The sequence below is a fragment of the Phasianus colchicus genome, chromosome 2 (assembly GCF_987193195.1).
Source record: "Phasianus colchicus chromosome 2, bPhaCol1.hap1.1, whole genome shotgun sequence".
Taxonomy (NCBI): domain Eukaryota; kingdom Metazoa; phylum Chordata; class Aves; order Galliformes; family Phasianidae; genus Phasianus; species Phasianus colchicus.
Window position 1 is genome coordinate 3,223,208 of NC_143437.1, and position 20,793 is coordinate 3,244,000.

At 48.5% G+C, this 20,793-nt stretch overlaps 1 protein-coding gene across 1 annotated transcript in view; it reads right to left on the reverse strand.

Moving 5' to 3' along the window:
• The window catches only part of SPTBN1 (spectrin beta, non-erythrocytic 1), a 126,356-nt gene extending 115,333 nt beyond the window's left edge, over nt 1-11,023 (reverse strand). The window contains exon 1 of the mRNA XM_090134547.1: nt 10,886-11,023. The gene's annotated coding sequence lies outside the window, so the exon portion shown is untranslated. The remainder of the gene's footprint in view (nt 1-10,885) is intronic.
• Between the last annotated feature and the right edge of the window lie 9,770 nt (nt 11,024-20,793).

Sequence of the window (20,793 nt, forward strand, 5' to 3'; positions counted from 1 at the left end):
CTCAGACTGTCAGCATCCTAACCTCTTGTTCAGGCCATTGAGTGAAATATCTCAGTACAACAGCTCAAGGAGAATTCTTCATTGCCAAAGAGACCCAGGTCCATGAGCAACAAGTGCTGGTCACCCAAAACATAGAACCACCAAGGGTAGAAAAGACCTTTAGGATCAGACCTGTAATATCATCTCTCTTAGTGTGTCACTTCTGGAAATTGGCCCATCAGTCCTTCCATGAGCACAAACTCCAGCAGAACGACTGAGTGTGCTGCACCTGACACAACACCAGCGCTGCAGAACCAGGAACAGCCTGCTAATGCTATTACTGCAGTATGTTAGCATGAACAAAGAGAAAAAGGATATAACAAGTCTGGATGCTAGGTTTCCACCTGTAAGATCACCCCTACTGAAAGCAGCATTAAATCAGAGCGTCTCACAGCTGCGAAGATAAACAGTAGATTTTGTCAGAATCCTGCAAAGAGGGGGTTCAGATGCTTTGTTCTGCTGTGACCCCATATTTACGTGGCCCAAAATATCAGAATAAGTGACTGGGGCTCCATTTGAAGCACTGGAGCTTCCCACACCCCACGTGTGTTTCGATACACACCCAGCTTCCACCCAGCTCTTCCAAAGGCAGTCTGGGCTGCAGCGCCCTTCAGCCTGAATGCAGAAAATGCATTCAGTTGCAGTGCTCTGAAAAATACCAGCATTTTCCAGGCCGTAAACAATGAATGTCAAAAACAGGATGGAAAGACTTTCCAAAGGAACAAGAATTATTGTTCCTAATAACAAAAATGGGAAGCTTTTTGTAATTTTATCAGCATAATCGAGGGAGGAAACAGCATGCAAAACACTCCCATCTACTATTACACACTAAGGTCAATCCAGAGAAAAAAAGAGTGCTATTATTTCACTACAGTTGAGTATTTTTCCACTACATGGGTGACTCAAAGTACTTTCTGCTTCGAGAAAAGGAGATTGCTATTTAGAATACAGGATCAAAACAAACAAGCTTGCCATTTGCACAAGTAATTATTTAGGAACACTCACTAGGACCGTGCTCTCTATTAAGAAAAAATAAATCCAACTCAACAGCAAGAAAACCCAGAGCTTTTTGCAGCACTGGTACACAAAGAGCTGAAAACAGCCCAGGTTCAGCCCACAGCAGTGCCCCAGTAATAGCTCACTGCTGAGAGCACTGCCCACCCAGAATTAGGAAGGCAGGGACATCCTGGCACAACACAAAGCACAAACAAAACACAGCAATGTTAAACAGGTCTACCTCTGGCATGGCTGAGAGCTCTGTGATCGTGGTGTCACACAGGGAGGGAGTGCACCTTGCACCATGCTCCTTGCCAGGCCACGAGCTCCTCTGCCAAGCCAGGTGTATGGACACAAGCCTCAGATGGACACGTCAAGAACTACAATTTGGAGTCATAGAATGGCTTCGGTTGGAAGGGACCTTAAAGATCATTGAGCTCCAGCCATACCATGGGCTGGCTGCCCCCCAGCAGCTCAGACTGCCCAGGGCCCATCCAACCTGGCCTTGGGCACCTCCAGGGATGGGGCACCACAGCTCTGGGCAGCACTGCCATGGCTTCACCACATATAGAACCAACACACACATTCCCTCAAGAGCTATCAAATTCATACTGCTAGTACTTCTGACCAGAATGTAAACCACTGTGAGGCACAAAGGAAATCCAAAATATGGTTTGTTATTACACTAATAGTTACATAATGGCTGTTTATACAAATTAAGAGCATAATCACAGTTTCAGGACAGTTAGCTCAAGGTGAATCGCCCATCTATCTAATCCTTTAATAACATGCTTGGAATGCAATTTGGAAATTCCCCTCTGATAAAGCAGTCATGCTGCCTGCATAGTGACCATTTCTCAACACTCATTACCATCAAGCATTTCTGTCTTTTATAAAGGGCAACGTTTTGATCAATACACAAAACAGAGCATTAAAAATACAACATTATTTCTGGTCTCGTTTTACATATTTGTGGGTCCTCCCAGCTCTCTTTAGAGCAAAAAGTGATAGCCAAGCTATTAAATAGCAGGAAGGAGATGTGCTTATATCAAATATGCATAAAACCTTGAAGGGCAGGACTGCTACAGGCACTGATTTAATAGTCTGAAGATTTCAAGCCCAAAACTCTTCCGTGGCTCTTCAGCAGCTGATGACAACCAGAAGTTAAAAATGAAAACAGCTGTTCTTCAGTTAAAAGCACGCTGCAACAACACGGACACACTGCCCTGCAAACTGCCCCTGAGGTGACACATAGGTCCTGTGCCCTCTGCCAGGAATGCGAGGAACTTTATGACTCTCTGAACCCCCCTGAGCTCGCTGAGCCAACACAGTTCCAAGAGACCGGCATTGTTTCCTGCTGATGGGCAACAGCTGTAGAAACATCTCTGAAATGGGCCCCAGCTCCACCTATCACTGCTATGCCCATGTGGCTCTCACCTGCCCAGCAGATCGTTAGGACTTCATGGCATCCTTTGCACTTGTGCAGAAGACGACCCCAGTTAAGGCAACAGAAACTTCTTCTTCGCCTCAGCCTATTCCAATGAGCACCTCGACAAGCATCTCCAGATCCTTTTTACATTTCTGGCAATCTTTACATTTCTAATACGGTTCAGAAGTGGAAACGAGCGACATCTCATCTCAGACGTGTTCCTCTGCAAAGACGATGTGAAACTTTGATCTACAGACCATAACAATGTCAATCAGCACAGCTTCCCCTGCTTGGATGGAGCTCTGCAAGTTGGCACAGCTGAGGACTCAGATCTCTTCACCTTTGAGCATCTCAGAGAAAGAAAATCTGGTGGCATTACAAAAAGAATAAAGGGTCCTTCTTTCATTGCCACACAAAGTGAAGAACGTGGTCGTGAATTCATTACCAATCTGGCACAACAGTTACTTCACCACTTGTCTGGGTCATATATATTTAAATCTTTCTCAGATACATTTAATCCACCTTGAAGTCATTATATTCTTGTTTGTCTCGCTTATAATGGAACAGATCTCTAAAGATAATTTGCATCTCTCAGGTCCCCATGGCAGATTATTACCCATTTTTCACATCTCTTACTTAAATCATGCAATCTCCGTAATTTTTTACGCTTGCAAATACGTGGGAATAACATGAGAAATCATACAAGACTGAAAAACACGAATCTCAGTGACGTGCCAACTGGACTGCATTTTATTATTATTATTTAACTTTACTTGCCTTTTTTACTTGTGTTTTATGCAAGCATGCCTTCCTTGGAGCCACATCCTGACCAGCAACAAAGCTACTTGACACACTCCAGCAATGCAAAGCTGCAAAGCTGGCTTAGTGGGCCAGCTGGGGTCAGGGAATCCCCCTGTGGTGTATCTGCTATGCCACGTCCTCTCCCCAGAGCAACCCTGGAGAACAACCACCGCACCCTGCTTCATCCCGAGCCGGCAGGGCAGCCCTCCTTCCCCAGGCAGCAGTGCACTCGGGGCTAAGGGAGCCTTTCCCCAGCACCAAAGCTCAGGGAGGAACACACAGACCTGCTTTCCTCTGAGCACGGGCCACGTGGACCTAATGCTTGGGGCCAGAGATTTCAGCTGCGGTCCAGACGTGATGGCAGAATCACATCTCGCGGTCTTTGAGAGCTGAACAGATGCCAGGCTCCTAGCGCAGATCAGAAGCTGGCAGGTATTCTTCCACAAATGAGGTAATCCACTGGTCTTTTTAAAAGCACAGTGCACATCACCAATGCCTGAAATCCACCCGTGCTGAAAGGTCACGGCTTGAGGTAGTCCGAACTTTTTGTTCTGGACCTCGTTACCCCATCACATTTCTGCTTTTCTCTTACCAAGCTCCTCGCCAAGTCCCTGCAGCCACAGGAGCGAGCACCCAGAGAACAGCTATTTCAGGCCCTCCTTTCCTACAGCAGGTGCCCAGCAGTGTGAGCAGAGCCACCTGCTGACTCAGGGCGTTACACCCTGCTGCAAACCTTCAGCCCCTGCGCCATCCCATCTACAAGCTAACTCATCTCCTCCCCATAAGAAACCAACTCGAGCAGCACAGGTTTTAAGTTTAAATGGCTCACGCCAATGGCTAAAGCCACATGATCAGATTCTTATGTTGACAAAGGACTGAAAGTCAAAAGTGCTTATTTTTACCCTTAAACAAAACCACGTGCAGCCTGCAGTGGTAAACCACCACTTGTTTTAATATCCAAATTCCAATTGCTTGCATCCGTCACCGTGCTCCAAAATCCTGCTTCCACCCAGCAGCCGAGGTGTGTCTGAGGCTCTGAGCTCATCTCACCACCGTGACACAATGAATGGGAGCATGCTGCTGCTAACCTACACCAGGACACACAAACCCACCTCATTTCCCAATCAGGTAACAGTGAATAGTGCATGAACAGCTTGCCCCGAGCTGAGCTGCAGGACTTGTGCTTCATTTCTACAGCTTTTTTCTTCCAGCTTTTTCTTTTTTTTTTTTTTCCTAGCTTTTTTCTTCTTACCTGCATTCCTACCCCACCCTTGGTTGAAGGCTTGAGAGGGACCACAACGTTCCTGAGATGCAAACAGAACACATAACCAAAAGGATCTTCCTGAACCCTCAGTCTGTAATCAATTTTTAGGAAAGCATTTGTGCTAAAATGAGGTAAGTGATAACTTTCCACATCTCCTGTTATCCAGAGTACTATTTTAGGGAGAGTGTGACAGCATCCGCGCTTGTCGCATAGCCCTGCTTCCAATCTCTGGCAGATGCCCAGCACATTCCGGTGCGTAATGCACAGCGCTCGCTGCGGCACGGTCCCACTAATCTCCCAGACACATTGACTAAGACTTTCCCACATAAACTGGCCCACCCTTCACTAGGGAGAGGTCGTACAATCAGCCTTCAAATGAGAAAAACAAGCAGAAAAAAATCTTCTCTGATGCCAAAAACGTGGAAGAGCAAAACGCCAACGGGCGCCAGCCTTTGCTCTATCAGAACTCATGGGCTGCAAGACGAGATCTTTGGCTGGTACAAACCACCACAGCTCCACCAACATCAATCAGAAGTTTCTTTCACGTTTAGGATCCGGCCTCCTAACAGCATTTCAAATTGCAATAAAGGCACAGTGCTCTAAACGCAGCATTAAAAACATTCCCATATCGGAGTCCCCGCTGACTGCCATAGGCAGATTTAGGCTCAAAGAAGCTCTCCAAAAGATCACTCATTTGGTAGCAAGAGGCAAAACCTCCTTTCTCCAGACTGAGATAATCAGCTTCATGCTGCATTCCTGCAGTGCTACAAATGGATTTGCTGGTAGCATACCGGAGCCATGAGCTGCCCATCAGTGCAAAGCATTCCATCCACGGAGACTGGCTGGAAATCACCCTGAAAGGCTCAGCTATTTCTTCACCAAGAGAGAAGTTGGTGAGAGCCTTTGGGAAGGAAATCTCATGGTTAGTTTACCTACAGACGAAAGCCATTGCTTTCCAACTCAGATGCCCAAACTAAAACCTGGAGGTGTTAAAATAAACTCAACTACATCAAGCCAACGTAGATCCGGCAGGCAGCACCTTTTCCCTTTTGAAGGCAAAAAGAAGAGGAGCCACTTGCTTTAATTAGCAGCATTTGTGGCATCGAGGCGCTAAATGAGATCCACAGAACGAGTGGAAAAAATAAGCATTTGGTCACATTGCACAAAGTACGATTTGCTCTGCACTGCTTACTGCAGTAACCACAAATTATCGCCACTGCAAACCGGGCTGCAGAGCTGCCCAGCCAGCACAAGCAGTGCCCTCTGAAACAAAACACCCAGACAGCTTCCTTGCTCTTCTCAGCACAAGGCCCTCTTTCATCGTGCCAAAGTAGGAACCAAAAGCAGACACTCCGTGCCACTCTATAATAAATCAACCAACAGCAAGATAGAGTTAATTCCAGATAGCGTAACTCACAGGAACCGAATATCCAAGCAGGTCTGAAGGACTGCTGGGCAGTCGGGAGTCTCACAACACCTTGCAGAAGACCTTGAGGTGTACAAAGGGCTGAAATGCTGCTGGGAGCTGAGTCCTGCAGGGGAGATGAGGGCCCTCCCAGAGATGCCTATTGGCTTGGCTGGGAGAGGCTGCTGCCCGAGCTCAGGTTCAGCAGTCAGTGTAACCTTACAGCTCAGCACACCCAGCTGGCTGCCCGGCCCCCAGCAAGGAGAAACCAGCTTTAAAAAAAAAAAAAAAAAAGAATTTGAGTGCCTGTAATCCGTATGGATGAAGGCTGGGAGGGACCACAACCACTCACGAACGCTGTACTCCTCAAGTTGGCTACTTCATATTTAACCTCAGTGCTATTTGGTCATGAAGCAGTACAAAAAAGGCTTGGATTAGATATTAGGAGGAAGTTTTTCACCCAGAGGGTGGTGATGCACTGGAACAGGTTGCCCAAGGAGGCTGTGGATGCCCCATCCCTGCAGGCATTCAAGGCCAGGCTGGATGTGGCTCTGGGCAGCCTGGGCTGCTGGTTGGTGATGCTGCACACAGCAGGGGGTTTGAACTGGATGAGCATTGTGGGCCTTTGCAACCCAGGCCATTCTGTGATTCTATGAAAAAAACATGCTTTGTTTGCTCCATGCTGCATCTCCTCACCCCAATCACACTCCCAGCAGCTAATGGCAGCCAAATGGGCTCTTTTTAACTATGCACACAACCACCCATCTCTGACAGGTCGCACGCAGCCTCCCACAGCCCCATTGGCACAGGGGATCAGTGCTGCCCATCCCTCACTAAAACTGTGCCAGGAATCGCTCCTCTCTCTCACAACAATATTGAATTGGGATTAACAAAATGATAGAGCCTGGTGGCTATTCCAATAATAAAACTATAATAAAACCAAGCTTGAGATGTCAAAAAATTCCTTTCTTTTTTTCTTCATGTTTCCCTGCAAGTCCTATTCAACAGCAAGCCCACCATGCCTCCAACGACCTGCAGGAGTACTTTGCTTTCACATTCTTAGATGCGTGCTCACTCTGAGCAGTGCTTTTCACAGAGGAGAAATGGTTTCTTCTTACGTACACTACAGCTGCAGCCATGTGAACACGAGCAGGAGCCCAACAGCATCACCCTGTGTTCCACAGACAACAGGCCAAGTGCCCAGCAGGCGCAGCTTCACGATGCGGCCTCTTCTTCCCAAAAAAGAACAGCACACGTTCCGCGCTCCAGCACACAGAAAAGCTACTTAATTTGGAACATTTACCTGTGAACAGACTCACAGCAGTGTATTTTTAGATGCCTGTGTATTAATGGCACACCTCTCCCGTTCCAATGGCACGAGTGCTATGGCCAGCTCGGCTATTCGCAGCACGAACATGTGTGTGTTAGCATCTGTTGGCACGAGGCTTTCGTGCCTCTTTTGTTTGCTCCTTGCTCTCCTCTTCACGGAGAATTAACCAAACCAACACACTGCCTCGTCTTGCAGCCCCAACGCTCGGCGCCTTCAGGAGATGGTGAAGATGAACAGCACAGCACAGCAGCACAATGTATTTCTCTGGTGGTAGTGGAAATAGCTGTGTTTGTACCAAAAGAGAAGAGCAAGGGGGAACATCCTCAGGAAGTTCATACTTAGCTCCAAAAAATTTGCTCAGAGAAGAGGCACAAAAATATTAATGGTGCTGAGAAAGAATAGCTCAAGACACCCCTCAACCTTAATGTGCCCTTGGCCATACAAAGACATCTCCATCCCTGAGAACGATTACAGAATCACAGATGCATTAATGTTGGAAAAGGCCACTAGGATCACCTAGATGGCTGTATACCTTTTCCTATTCACACACAGTGAATAATAGAAAAGAAGTGAACAGCTGCTTATGAGGGCGGATAGTGATAGGACAAGGGGGAATGGTCTTAAACTGAGACAAGGGAGGTTTAGGTTGGATATTAGGAGGAAGTTTTTCACCCAGAGGGTGGTGAGACATGGAACAGGTTGCCCAAGGAGGCTGTGGATGCCCCATCCCTGCAGGCATTCAAGGCCAGGCTGGATGTGGCTCTGGGCAGCCTGGTCTGCTGGTTGGTGACCTGCATACAGCAGGGGGTTGGAACTGGATGAGCATTGTGGGCCTTTGCAACCCAGGCCATTCTGTGATTCTATGAATAGTAGAAATAATGTCTTCAGATGCAAGAGCATCCTCCCTTGCCATCTTCATCAGCTATAAGATTGGTTGGAACTCAACCACCAAGCAGCAACACATTGGAAAGTTTTCCCCATGGAAAGTCAGGCTTTTTAATGAGAAATGGACAGTATCAATTGGATCTGGAATGAGTCAAGAGGTGGAAAAGAAATAATGCTGGACAAATCGGGGGGGTGGGAGGGGGGAGAAAAGAGGACTGCTCAAATACATAGAATTAACTGCATCACTCTGTTAGATAAGATGAGACCTGAGCATAAAAACCAAAGCCCTTACATGCAGAATCTCCATCACCTTCTTTTCACTGGAGGAAGGCAAAGCCTTGAAGGTCCAGCTTTGGCTGCGGCAGCATTGTACCCTTGTTCATCAGAAAAACAGACTAGCTACAGGTCATTTTAGGAGTAATAATCAAAATCTGGCAATGGAAACCGCATGTGGAAAAGCACAGCGCAGGGGAACAGCAGCCCTCAATGCGGTCTCCTTGCAGAACAGCCACTGCAGCTCGGTGCCATTTGACAGCACACGCATTTCACTCCAACACTCGCCTTGCTTTGCTGTGCAAGAGCTCCTTGGTGATAACCACCAGACACAAGGTGATTTCTAAGTTGTATACGCAGCAGAAAGCCAGAGAAGACAAGTAGATTTTCATACTGAAGAACTGCAGGCTAGACTCCCTCCGGTTTGACTCGGGCACACCGCCATCAGCTCGTGCAGAGGGAAGGGCTGATTGCAACGGCACGGTCTGCAGCTCCATCGGTGGAGAGTGAACACACCAGCCTGTGCTTCAGAGCAGCCCCACACAGCCCTGTGCAGCGTGGATCACTGAGAGGCAGCCTGCTCTCAGCCCAAGCGTCCACGCACGGTGTGCATCACACAGCACGGAAAGCAACCTGCAGTGCTCTGCTTCCCAACCCCACATTTAATTGCAAGCCAAAACAGCCCCCAGTGCTGCCAACGGCTCCTCGCCCTGCTGAGCCCATCCACCTCCCGCAGCCTGAGCACGGCTGACTGCAGTGGTTTTCCCAGAACCACGGAACAGCAAGCAGGAGGGAGGGAGGCCTGCAGCCAGGCAGCAGTTTGGGCTGCATTTCGGAGCTGACTCATGGGGAAGGGCAGCAGCGATCAGCTATTGGGCTGGATTTTCACTTGTGCCCAGATTGGATGACTAAGGAATTTAGGCACCTATGGAGATCGGCAGCCTGCACACCCTTTGCAGTGAGCCCTCAGCATCTGCGTAAACGGACCTCAGCCGCCTTCCACAAAACACTCCCCAAATATGTCCTCCTCACAAACGGAATACGATGCTGTAATCCAACTGCAAATATTAAATCCTGCAACTGACCCACATTAAAAATAAATCCCTCCAATAAAGGGGGTTTAACTGATGAAAATTCCTATATGTCGAAAGGAAAACAGAGCATCTTTCACACAGCAGGTCTGTACACAGGCTAAAAGTGGCCCGGAGCAGCACCGGGGTCTCCATCCATGCAGCATCAGTGCTTTGCCCCCTCCGTTCCACCTCTGCGTGCAGGCGGTGCTCAGCAGCTCGCGGCAGCCGCAGGATTCACGCCACAATGGGGATGAAACAGCATTCGTAATGCCTTTTTTTTTTTTTTTTTTTTTTTTTTTGCCATCGCAACAGCTGCAAGCTCCTATTTCATCCCCAAACGCCGCGTCCTGCTTTGCAGAGCGAACGTCCTTTACCGCACTTAACCTGCATTACAGGAAAACACCAAGCGAGCTCCTCTCCTCCGAGCCGACCTCCTTTTCAGCACCGAGCCGACGCTCCGGGATGCGATAACGAAACGCTCCCCCCCGCTCTGCGCCGGCTCTGCCTCGTTACGCAGCCGTGAGCCGTGAGCCCCCACCTTCAGCCCCCTCCCCACCCCCCCAGCCTCCGGGCAACCCTCCAGCCGAGGCTCTCCGCAATGGCCCGCACAGCTCACACCGCGATGCCGGCATCGCTCCGGCTCGGAGCTTTGTTCCGCGGCCGTCATTGAGGACAATGCATTCCCGGGGCCGAACCGGCGACGGGATTTGTTTTATTCCCGACCCCGGCGAGCAGAGCTCGCGGCTCATTTCCGAACGCTGCACGGCCGGGTAGAGGACGGTCGTTCCGCCTGGGGCTCGTCTCGCTTTAAACACGGAACGCGGAGGCTTTCTACCTAAGGACGGCGCCGAGCGAGCGCGACCCTACGGCGCCCGGCGCAGCCTGCCATGTTTCCCCCCGCAGCCGTCCTCCCTCCGCCGCAGCGCCGGGCCGTCTCGCACACGGCGACGCGAGGCCGCGCGACGCCCGCCCGGCCCGGTGCCCGCAGGTACGGCCCGATACCCGCAGGTACGGCCCGATACCCGCAGGTACGGCCCGGCATCACAAAGCCCGCAGCGCCCGCCCGGCCCCGCCCGCCCCCCGCGCCCCGCCCGTGCCGCAGCGCCTTCCCGGGCGCGAACCGCACCGCGGCTCGGGACGGACCAGCAATAAGACGCGCGGCGGCGGTCCCTCCGCAGGGCGGCGGCTCCGGGGCGAGGCGAGGCGAGGCCGCGGCGGGGCGGGGCGGCTCCGAGCTGACAGCTGCCGGGCGTGGGGCCCGGGCCGCTCCGCTCTGCGGCGGGGGGAGAAAGAGAGAGAGAGGGAGAGAGAGAGAGAGAGAGCGAGCGGCTGCGGCGGGGCCGCAGGGGGGGGGACGTCCGCACCGACGCGCGATCCCGGCCGGCCCTACCTCCGTGCTGCCCGCGCGGCGGCTCTCCCTGCTCGGCTGCGGCGCGGAGTGACCGGCGGAGCCCGCAGCCCCCGCGCTGCGCTGCGCTGCGCTCCGCCCGCACGGCCGCGGCGGCAGCGAGGGGCGAGGGGCGGGGCGGGGCCGGGGGGCGGCGCCGAGGGGCGGCCGGGCGGCGGGGCGGTGCCGAGGCGCGGTCCCGGCCCTGCGGAGGCGCCCAGCGGGCGCGCTGCGGTGCCGGCAGGTGGCCCCGACGCGGCCCCGGCCCTCGCCGTTCTCCTTACGGTTATCGGGAGGCTCCCTCGCCCCGGGCTTCACGCTCCTCCTCCTCCTCCCCCCCTCGCCGCTCCGTCCTATCGCGGAGACGACGTTGGCTCCCCCCCGGCATCCGCTTCCTCCGGCGCCGCGCTCCCTCTGCTCTGTCATTCCCCGTGGGAAGCCCATCCCGCCTCTCGCTTCCTCCGCTGCGGATCCGTCCCCTGCATCGGCCCTGCCGCCTCCCCACGCAAACAGCCACGCCTGGATCTCCGGCCCTGTGCCGCGCTTCCCTCTGCCCTTCTCCGTGCGGCCTCGGCCCACCCCCGTCCCCCATTCTCCTCTCCCCCCCCGGCTCTCTCAGTGCTGCTCGCAGCCCTGAGCCCACCCTCGGCTTTCCCTTATCTGGCTCCGACGCTTTGCCGAGGTTTGTGACATCCACTTCCTGGTCTCTGGAATACCGCTTCGTTTCCATCGTGACAGCGTTATCAGCCCGGCTCTCCAGGATGTTTTGTTCTCCCCCGCTGCCTTTCCCCGGTCCCTTCCTTGCACCCAGTTCCCCAGCCGGTCAGTAACTATCATCATTCCCTCTGTACTCACTGCAAGGTGAACCCAGCCCATAAAACTAAAACACGTAACACATGCATTCAGAAAGAGCCTCTCCATTTGGGATCTACCTCTCCATCTGGGAGTTATCTTACCCCAGTGAAAATCTTTGCCTGTCTGTGCGGCCAACCATTCCTTCAAAGCATACAAAAGGAAGAGCCTCTAACCTACTATCAAGCAGGCCTGCCACGTTTGTCATGCAGCTCACTGCCCTCAACACCCTGCTCAGCTGGGCTTTCCCCCTTTATTTGCCCTTCATGCGATGCTGTCATGCAGACTCCCACCATCTCACTTTGGTCCTATCACTGGCTTGCCAACCATACGTAACCTCACGCCTTCTCATGTTCTCAAGTCCTTTCAACTTGGGAAAAAATCCCTGTTCCTTTGTAAAATAACCTACCATTGTCAAGCCTACATGAATTTTGACCAGAGTCACACCCCTGTCTGCTGACTGTGGTGTTTCATAGCTAGTGCTGGGAATGGAGCAGCTCAGTCAATTTGTGCAAGTGTTGAAAATCAGCCACGTTTGTGTTCTTTGCTTGTGCAACATCTTGGAGGATCAGAGCTCATGATCAAGGTTTCGAGGCAAATACTAGGAGGTACCTGCTTCTATGCAGTGAGAACGTAGCAGTTTGGTAGTGGTAGTAAAAAAGTAAAATGAGCCTTTATTCATTTAACAACCTTAATAATTGCAGCCACAAATATTTCTCATCCACCACCGTAACAAAGGACAAGTCAATCACTGCAGACACTTGAGGAATTTTGATACACAAAGAAAAAAAAAAAAATGAAAACAACTTGTCCAAACCTTCCTGAATGCCCCCACCAGTGGTACTGAGACAGGATCTGCACTGCTCCTGAGCAAAACGTTCACTGAATCTGCCCCAAGGAACATGAAAAATTCTACTCTTTGGACAACATGGATTGTATCTCAAAATATTTCACAAATCAGAATTTCCATTAACCCAGGAAGGCTTCTGCTCTTGGAAAAAGCTGGATAACTTGGCTATAGACAAAAAACTAGCAAGTGCCTACGTGTATGTGCCCTACAATGCTTCAGGCTTGGAAGGATAACGCTCAGCTGAGTTTTGATTCAGTGTGAATGTAGCTTTTACTTCAGCCATCAGCAGCAGGAATTCAGAGAACCCAACGATGTACACATAATAAATACAAATACAAAATTGTTCAACCCCTTGGATGTTAAGAAACATCAGAAAAATACACCTTCCACTCAACTATTAATATCTCTCACACAAGTAGGCAGGAAAAAAAAAAGATCATAATAGATGGGAATGAGCGAGAACGTTCAGTGTATTTAAAGATTCTGTCTGTCTTAACCCACATAGCTCAAAAATGGGTGGGCCATTGATTATCATGGAAATAACTGGGTAGGAATGAATGCCTGAAGAAGCAGAAACCAGAATAGCAAGGATACTGCGGGCTCCAACCAGTCATCCCAGTTACTTACAGTTACTTTCTTCCTTTAAAAGTGCCCTTTTGTAAAGAATGTGGCAGCCCCAAATGTGATTACCAGTGATAGCTGAAATCAGCATCTCTGGGCTTGACAGAGAGAATGTTATTCTCATTAAAAAATGCCTGCAACTATTTGTCAGTATTTTCAGCATGAATATTCTGCTTGCATGGTTAGAGAGCCAAAGCCTGTGAAGCTGAGACAAAGTGGGAATACTTACAAGTGAAAATACCAGCACCTCCTAATTCCAGCAAGTGAACTCAGGCAAATCGCTCACACTGGTGGCCACACTCCCCTTCCTTTAATCAAACTGAAAGGAACAGAAAGAGTGGCACTGTTAGAAACCATTATTAAATTACATGAAGTAGAAAAGGGTCAGCAAAGCAATGTTAGGTGTAGTCACTCCCTTTCTGCCCATTACTTTGTAGTTAGCCTTGATTTGGAAGCCTGGGGATTCTCCTTCTCGTGCATTTTGTCCATAGAGCTGTGGATTTCTTGCAAATGAATCACAGAATCATTAAGGCTGGAAAACATCTCTAAGATCATCCAGTCCAACCACCAGCCCAACCCCACCATGCCCACTGACCGTGCCACACCTCCATGGTTCCTGAACACCTCCAGGGATGGTGACCCCACCACGTCACATGGAAATGGAGAAATAGTGCATCTTTTTTTTTTCTCTTTTGAAAATCTACTATGCTGCTTGTGCTCAACAGTACTGTCAGACTCTGTCCCCGCAGAAACGAATCCACACACACATTAGCACCTCCACTCAGAGGAGGACACTCTGTGGGTGTGTCAAAGCAAACACATTCCAAAAGCTCTGAGAGATTATCTTGAAGTAAACTGCACCTTAGATAACCTGACACACTGCTCCGAACAAACTGAAATGCTCCGCGTGGATTCTTACTCTCTTCAGGATTTAGAGCATTTCAGTCGTATCTTTGGGGGAACTGAGTTTGCAGTTAGCTATCTCACATGGAAACAAAACCAGCAGATCTAGATCACATATTGAGAGAGCCACAAACGGGAAGGCAACACTAAAACTAGAAAAATTCTGCTTGAGGTTGGTGGTAGCTACCGAAAAAGACAGAAGAAATACACACAGAGAAATGAACCCTGCGACAAAACATCCCCAGCTCTACCACTGAAAAGCAGCACGTTGTCAGAAAAGCGTTACCTGGATTCCAGTCACACAGGTTTGCAGTGTGACTGAGGAGGAAGAGGTTCCTCGCACAAGGCACACCTCTCCTCCACCCATAGTGCCCTGTTTTATACCCATTGTGAAGCTCAAAGGCACAGATCTAGACTCGTGCTTTGTCTGACTTTGGCAGACTTGGCCAAGACATTGAAAGGAGAATCAAAGATAGGCAATAATTTGCCTAATGGAAAAAAAAATCTTCACTTCCTCACTACGTGCACAGCCTGTTTAGCAGCACAATGGCTTCTCCACTGTGCACATTTCTTCACAAAACTACATCTTCTCACCACCCTACCAGCACCCAGCTCTGTGCTACACCCTCACCTTCAATCAGCTTTGATTGAAGGTGAACTTTGATTGAACCTGTTCCCATCATCTGCTCACAGGTGTATTTCTGTTTCCAAATAATGCAGTAGCTGTGTCATACCCAGGCCAAAACCTTGATTTTCAAACTAAAAGAAGAAAGACTTAGATTGGATATAAGGAAGAAGTTTTTGACAGTAAGGGCAGTGAGGCAGTGACATAGGTTGACCAGAGAGATGGAGGTGCCCCATCCCTGCAGACAGCCAAGGTCAGGCTGGACGGGGCTCTGAGCACTGCTGGAGCTGTGGGTGTCCCTGTGCACTGCAGGGGGTTGGAATGGATGGCCTTTAGGGGTCCCTTTGCAGCTGATCTGTGATCCTGGGCCTGAATAGTTCAGTGATGTGGACATTAACACCTACTCCCCTCACCCAGATGCCATCATCACCATTTTCTCTACCTCAAGCCTCCAGTGTGCTTAGGGCCTGCTTTGCCGTGGATCCAATACATCAACCCCTGTAAAATTACCCAAGCATACAGCACTTACAGAGGCCTTTGCCTTGGCCTTCACCAGTTGCTCTCTGCTTCCCACGCCACCAAAGTCAGCAGTGGAAATGCTGACAGTGTGAAGAGAAGATGGCCTTCCTGCACTCTGCGCCAGCATCACAGCAATCTTCAGCGTCCAGGAGGAGTCCTGGCAGGAGTCCTGGTGCTGGGCCTGCAGCGTTGGGGAGGAACAGGAAGCATTAGCAAGAGCTGGTAGAGGCACAGGGCCAGCGTACCACAACATCCCTGCAGATATTTCCATTGTGTTTGAGTCAGTACATTAACAAATAAAATAAGTATCTTGGGACCGACTTGCATGACCTGCAGGCTCCACACGGCAGAAACCCTATCACAGAGAATGTCTACAACTGCAGACAAAGGTATGCCTGAAGCTGCACAGACAGACACAAAGTAGTTTTACGCCAGCCAGCTCAGGCACCAATAATAGCTTGGCTGCAGCAGTGGGGGCCCAAGGGCAATGCACAAAACCTCCCTGCAAAGCAGAGTAGCACTCACAGCACACCAAGCTGTGCACTACCAGGGCTATCCTGCTGTTAGGGTTTAGCTAGCAAAATGAGAGCTGCTGCAGGCTTGCACGTACGACCTGGACACACACATTTGACTACAGATTAAATGTTTCCCCCAAAAGTCTGACGTTTAATGAGGAGCAAGTAATACAGAGCACTTCTGTGACATATAAGTTCCTTTCCCTTTCAGAAGAACCTTTGTGGAGCAGTTTGAGTTCTATGTACTAAAAGGTGTCAGTGCGGCTCATGCATCAGAAGAGGAATGGGGATCAAAAGCTTGAACATCATTTAGCAGAGATCTCTCACCTGCTTCCAAGAAAATGTTCTGGCCTACAATATGTGCCTTCTTTATTTTGAACTCTCAGCAATGAAAACTGAATCATAGAATCACTGAATCATGGAATCATTCAGGTTGGAAAAGACCTCTGAGATCATCCAGTCCAGCCACCAACCCACCCCCACCGTGCCCACGTCCCTCAGTGCCACATCCCCACGGCTCTGGGACACCTCCAGGTGAGCCCAGCACTCCCTGGGCAGCTGTGCCACTGCCTCACCATTCTCTGGGAGAAGGAATTGTTCCTAACAGCCCACCTGAACCTCCCCTGGTGCAACTTGAGGCCTTTCTCTCTCATCCTTTGGTCATTGTCTGCCTGGTATGGGACTGCTCCGATCACAAAGAACTTCCAGTGATGTGAGGTTCAGAAGGAACCTGGCAAAAAAGGCAGAAACAGCCAAAACCAGATTTTAGTGGCTATGAGCACAGACTGTAGTTTCTTCTGAACTCCACTCTCAGTCATCCTCTCATAACATTTGACTTTCAAACTGCACACAAAACATGCTTAAGTATTGTAGAAGTCCAAAGTCTCTTTATCAGCAGGGTCATCAGCGTTTTGCCTGTGTGCAGGCAAATAGAATCCACAATTCCTCCATCACTTTCAAAATGGGAATTGATAAGCTGTGTTTGCTAACTGGGAAGGTGAATCTATTGCTGAATGCAGTTTCATTAGCCCTCTATGGATGCCCTTCCACAATTCACTAGCAATGTTCATCAGAACAAGGCAAGCATGAAACTGCAGCTCGGAAAATTCTGGCATAGAAGGAAAATGTATGCTCATCTATTTATAAATGAAGTCTGAAGCTAGCTTCACTGATCATCCTATAAATAGTTACTTGCCAAAATCCAGAGTAATGAATCTGCTAATTCACCCAAAGAAGTGAACCCGACACCTCATGCATTCTTGCTCCTTATCCAAAGCAGCACTTTCCTGCAAAATACTGCTCCTGCCTTATCAATGCAGCATTTTTTAAATGAAATGAAACTTACGTGCTTGGATGCAAGGCCCAAACACTGTTTTTAGATGAGGAAAAAAAAAATCTGAAGTTTGTAGTAAGGATATGAAGCTAAGTCTTCCTTCTCTAAGGCTGTACCTGGCAACACTACCTTAACCACGTTCACCATTTCCTTGAACAGCTGCAGGACTCTGGGATCCTGTGGAAGTGTTACAAACCCTACCTGTGGTGAGGGAAGACTGCTGCCTCGTCAGCACACCAGCTAAGGTAGGAGGACTTGGAAAAGTCTGCTAATATTCTGATATTAACAGCCCATCTATGCGTATGGGATCCAAAGCATTTGTTAGAATTCTCATCACAAAGTAGAAATAGTGGATGACTGAGAGGGACGCTGAGTTGCAGAATTAACTCTTGATTTTCGGCTAATTTCTTTGGCTCTTACTCTCAATTCTTATCTTTATTACGGATAGCCAGAGGTCACAATGCTTTATCCTTGCCTTTCAAGTGTGTATTACTATCAGAACTGCCAGAGTTCTATGGCAATTTAGGTTTGTTTAATATATTCATCCTCTAGAAACAAAAACAAAACTGGAAGGGAAAAAAGCCATCAAAACAACACATGGTAGAACTTAGTAATGTTTCTTGTGTACTTCCTCTCCATCAGCCTTGTCTCTTGGAAGGCACCTTTATTTCCAATTAACTGTGTTAACACATCTGTTTTTCCAAGGTTATGACTTTTTAGTTATCCAGGTTACTGTTATAAGCTCTTGATCTTAGCGTGAAAGCATGTAAAATTTTATATTTTTAATAAATCTAAAACTTATACAGCTGTGCAAACTGCAGTAAGCTATAGTAACACTGGCCGATGCAAAGTGCCCCAGCAGCCACATCCAAAGTTATCACAGAAATCATTAAGGCTGGTAAAGACCTCTGAGATCATCGAGCCCAACCCCAGCCCACTGCCCACGTCCCTCAGTGCCACATGCCCATGGCTCTGGGACACCTCCAGGTGACACCACCACTCCCTGGGCAGCTGTGCCACTGCCTCCAATGAAACTGCTCCTAATATCCAACCTGGATGCACCTCAAGGATGCTGGTTATGCACCGCTTTTGTAGCTCTGATCAGTAGCTCTACAAAGATGCTCTCAGCACAACTGTTTGTCTAGAAAACACTGTGTTGTACCCTAGCCCTCAATAAGAATCAGTTCCAAAACCTGTATGGAAATTTGGATTTCATGAAAAAATCTGAACATATCCTGATTTTGCTGTCAATGCAATTTATTACAAAAGACTTTTGAGAACAAAAAGGCTGTTAGGAAAGCCTGCAAAGCTGATGGGAAGGACACAATCCATAAATCCAAGACTGGCTATAACGTTTTTGCCAATTCCCAAGCACTGTTAGAGCGTTTGTGATACCAGTGCAAGATGTCAGCTCAAAAACAGGTGACAGCATCATAATTTTCTCAGCACAGAGATGACTTTTTTTTTTTTTTAAGGTGCTGACAGACCAGACTTTGACTTTATCTGCTTTCACACTCAAGATATTGCAAGGCACTTTACAGATCAATGCATTGCAGTGGTTCGATTATTTCTAGCAAATGGAAGCCTAGAATAGAAAAATGGTATTTATATACGACAAGAGCCTGATGCCAGAATTTCAAGATGGAACATACAGGGTGATAAAGATAAATTATCACCCCTATCCCCTGAAATGCCTGGAACTGACTGGAATATTTATCTACTTATCCAAAATACACAGTGCTATGACAATCACCTGAATTCATGATGTTTGGATTCAGCTCAGGAGATTTGGAGCATGCAGCAATGGTTAGATCCAGGTTTAGGTATAATGCTGAACAAAACCCAAGGCTGGGGTAATATAAAACATGTCTTAGTGGTGCAAGGAACTGTCACCTATACAATCCAAATAGAAAGAATGTTTCTTCTCCCAAAGAGCGGTGATCTCTCCAGCCTTGCTCCTATCGTAGGGACTGCTGGCAGCTGCTTTAAACTCAGGCCAACCAGTGGCTATGAGGCAGTTCTGCTGATTTAGTGGTGTAACCGAGATCAGAATCTGACCAAACATTTTCAGAAAAAAAGAAATGGGGAAATTTCTTGAAAAGCATCCACTGCTCTGTGTTACGGCTCTTCCCCAGCCTCATAAACATTGCTGAATACTATAGAAACAAACAGTAGCTATGTTTAAACTGGAGGAAGTTGTATCTTATCAGGATACAGTTGTATAAATAATTTTAAAAATCACTCCATGTCCTTTTACAAAGGAAAATAACAGAATGGAAAATCCACTGTTCCCACTGCAAAAAGCCAGCCCTGTGTCTGTCACACACAGACCAGAGCTGATGACTGCTGGAATGTTCTTCTTCCAGCTTTGGATCAGGCCCACGGTGAAAAAAGAGAAAGTGATCGATACCTTTCCAATTAAGGTAAAGAATTCAGGGCACACGTTTCACTTGGAATATAAATCTGCATACAGCAGTTACGTTTTTATAAATGTGCAGAATGAAAGAAAATGACAAAGGACAACGGCATAAGAATGCAGTCATTTGGAGCAGTCTGGATGTTTTCTCTTTCATTTTAAAATAAGAGATTCACAGGGACCTAAAAAAAAAAGCAATAAACCTGAATTGCTAGTAGTAACCTCGTGCACACTTGGGGATTCTGATTCTGTTAAAGCAGAAGCCTGGGATGTTTTTTTCCTCCTGTGAATACAGTGCAAGTCAACAACGCAAATAAACATTGCAGAACTCTTTTGTACTCCTGTTTTGTTTCTAAAGCCCTCTCACAAGGAGTCACAGTTGGTCCCACAACTATGAGGTCTGGGGATGGGAAATAGATTTCACAGCTTTTCACCCATCAGATTCCAATGTAGTAGAATCAGAAGGAGCAGTCACAGCCTCCAGCCAGCACTTCTTAGGGCCACAGGCCCACCATCCCTATGCTGGTAATGCACCATGACCACTGGCAGTAACTAACACGCACGAGTGGCCCCAACAAGGGGGGAAAACCACAGAAAGAAACGAGTTTCTTGTTCCAGCAGCAGTACCCTGAGAGCCACAGTAAGGCATGTTAATAAAAGCATATAGGAAAACAAAACATGAAAAAAAACCCACCCTTCCCATGTTCCCCAAAGCATCACAGCCCCAGATAGGCCCTGCTAGTCTAGCTGTTACCTCAGTCCTTCTGCTAATGAAACAATCCAACCCAAAGTGCCACATTTGTCCTGCAGGGTTAGGGTTTGTGTTCACGGAAGCTAAAGCAGAATTTGTTGAACCTCACATAAAGATTCTCTTGCACTGCTCATGGCTCAGTTGTGCTTTTGCATCAGACACAAGCATGAGATAGCGCCGTGCTTTTTGCAGCTGCCTCCCAGGTCCTCCAGTTGTCTCAGAAGGGGACACAGACCTCAGAAGGGCTCTGCACCCACCAAGGCAAAGCACAGGTACTGTAGGAAGTACTCAGTGGCAAGCAGCTCCCTCCCAGACTCACTTTGCCCTGATTGTTCCCTACCTTGCACTAGAGTGTCCTCACAAATCCACTTTTCTATGCTGGCATGCTCCATGCAAACCAGAAATGGAATGCAAATGAACAAATGCTTGCTTTAATCTGGCCCTCAGCTCTCAGAGGAAAACCAGTCCTACAGTAAGGGACAGTTCAAGCTGAGATAATGCAGATTCATTGCTTAATGAATGGAGG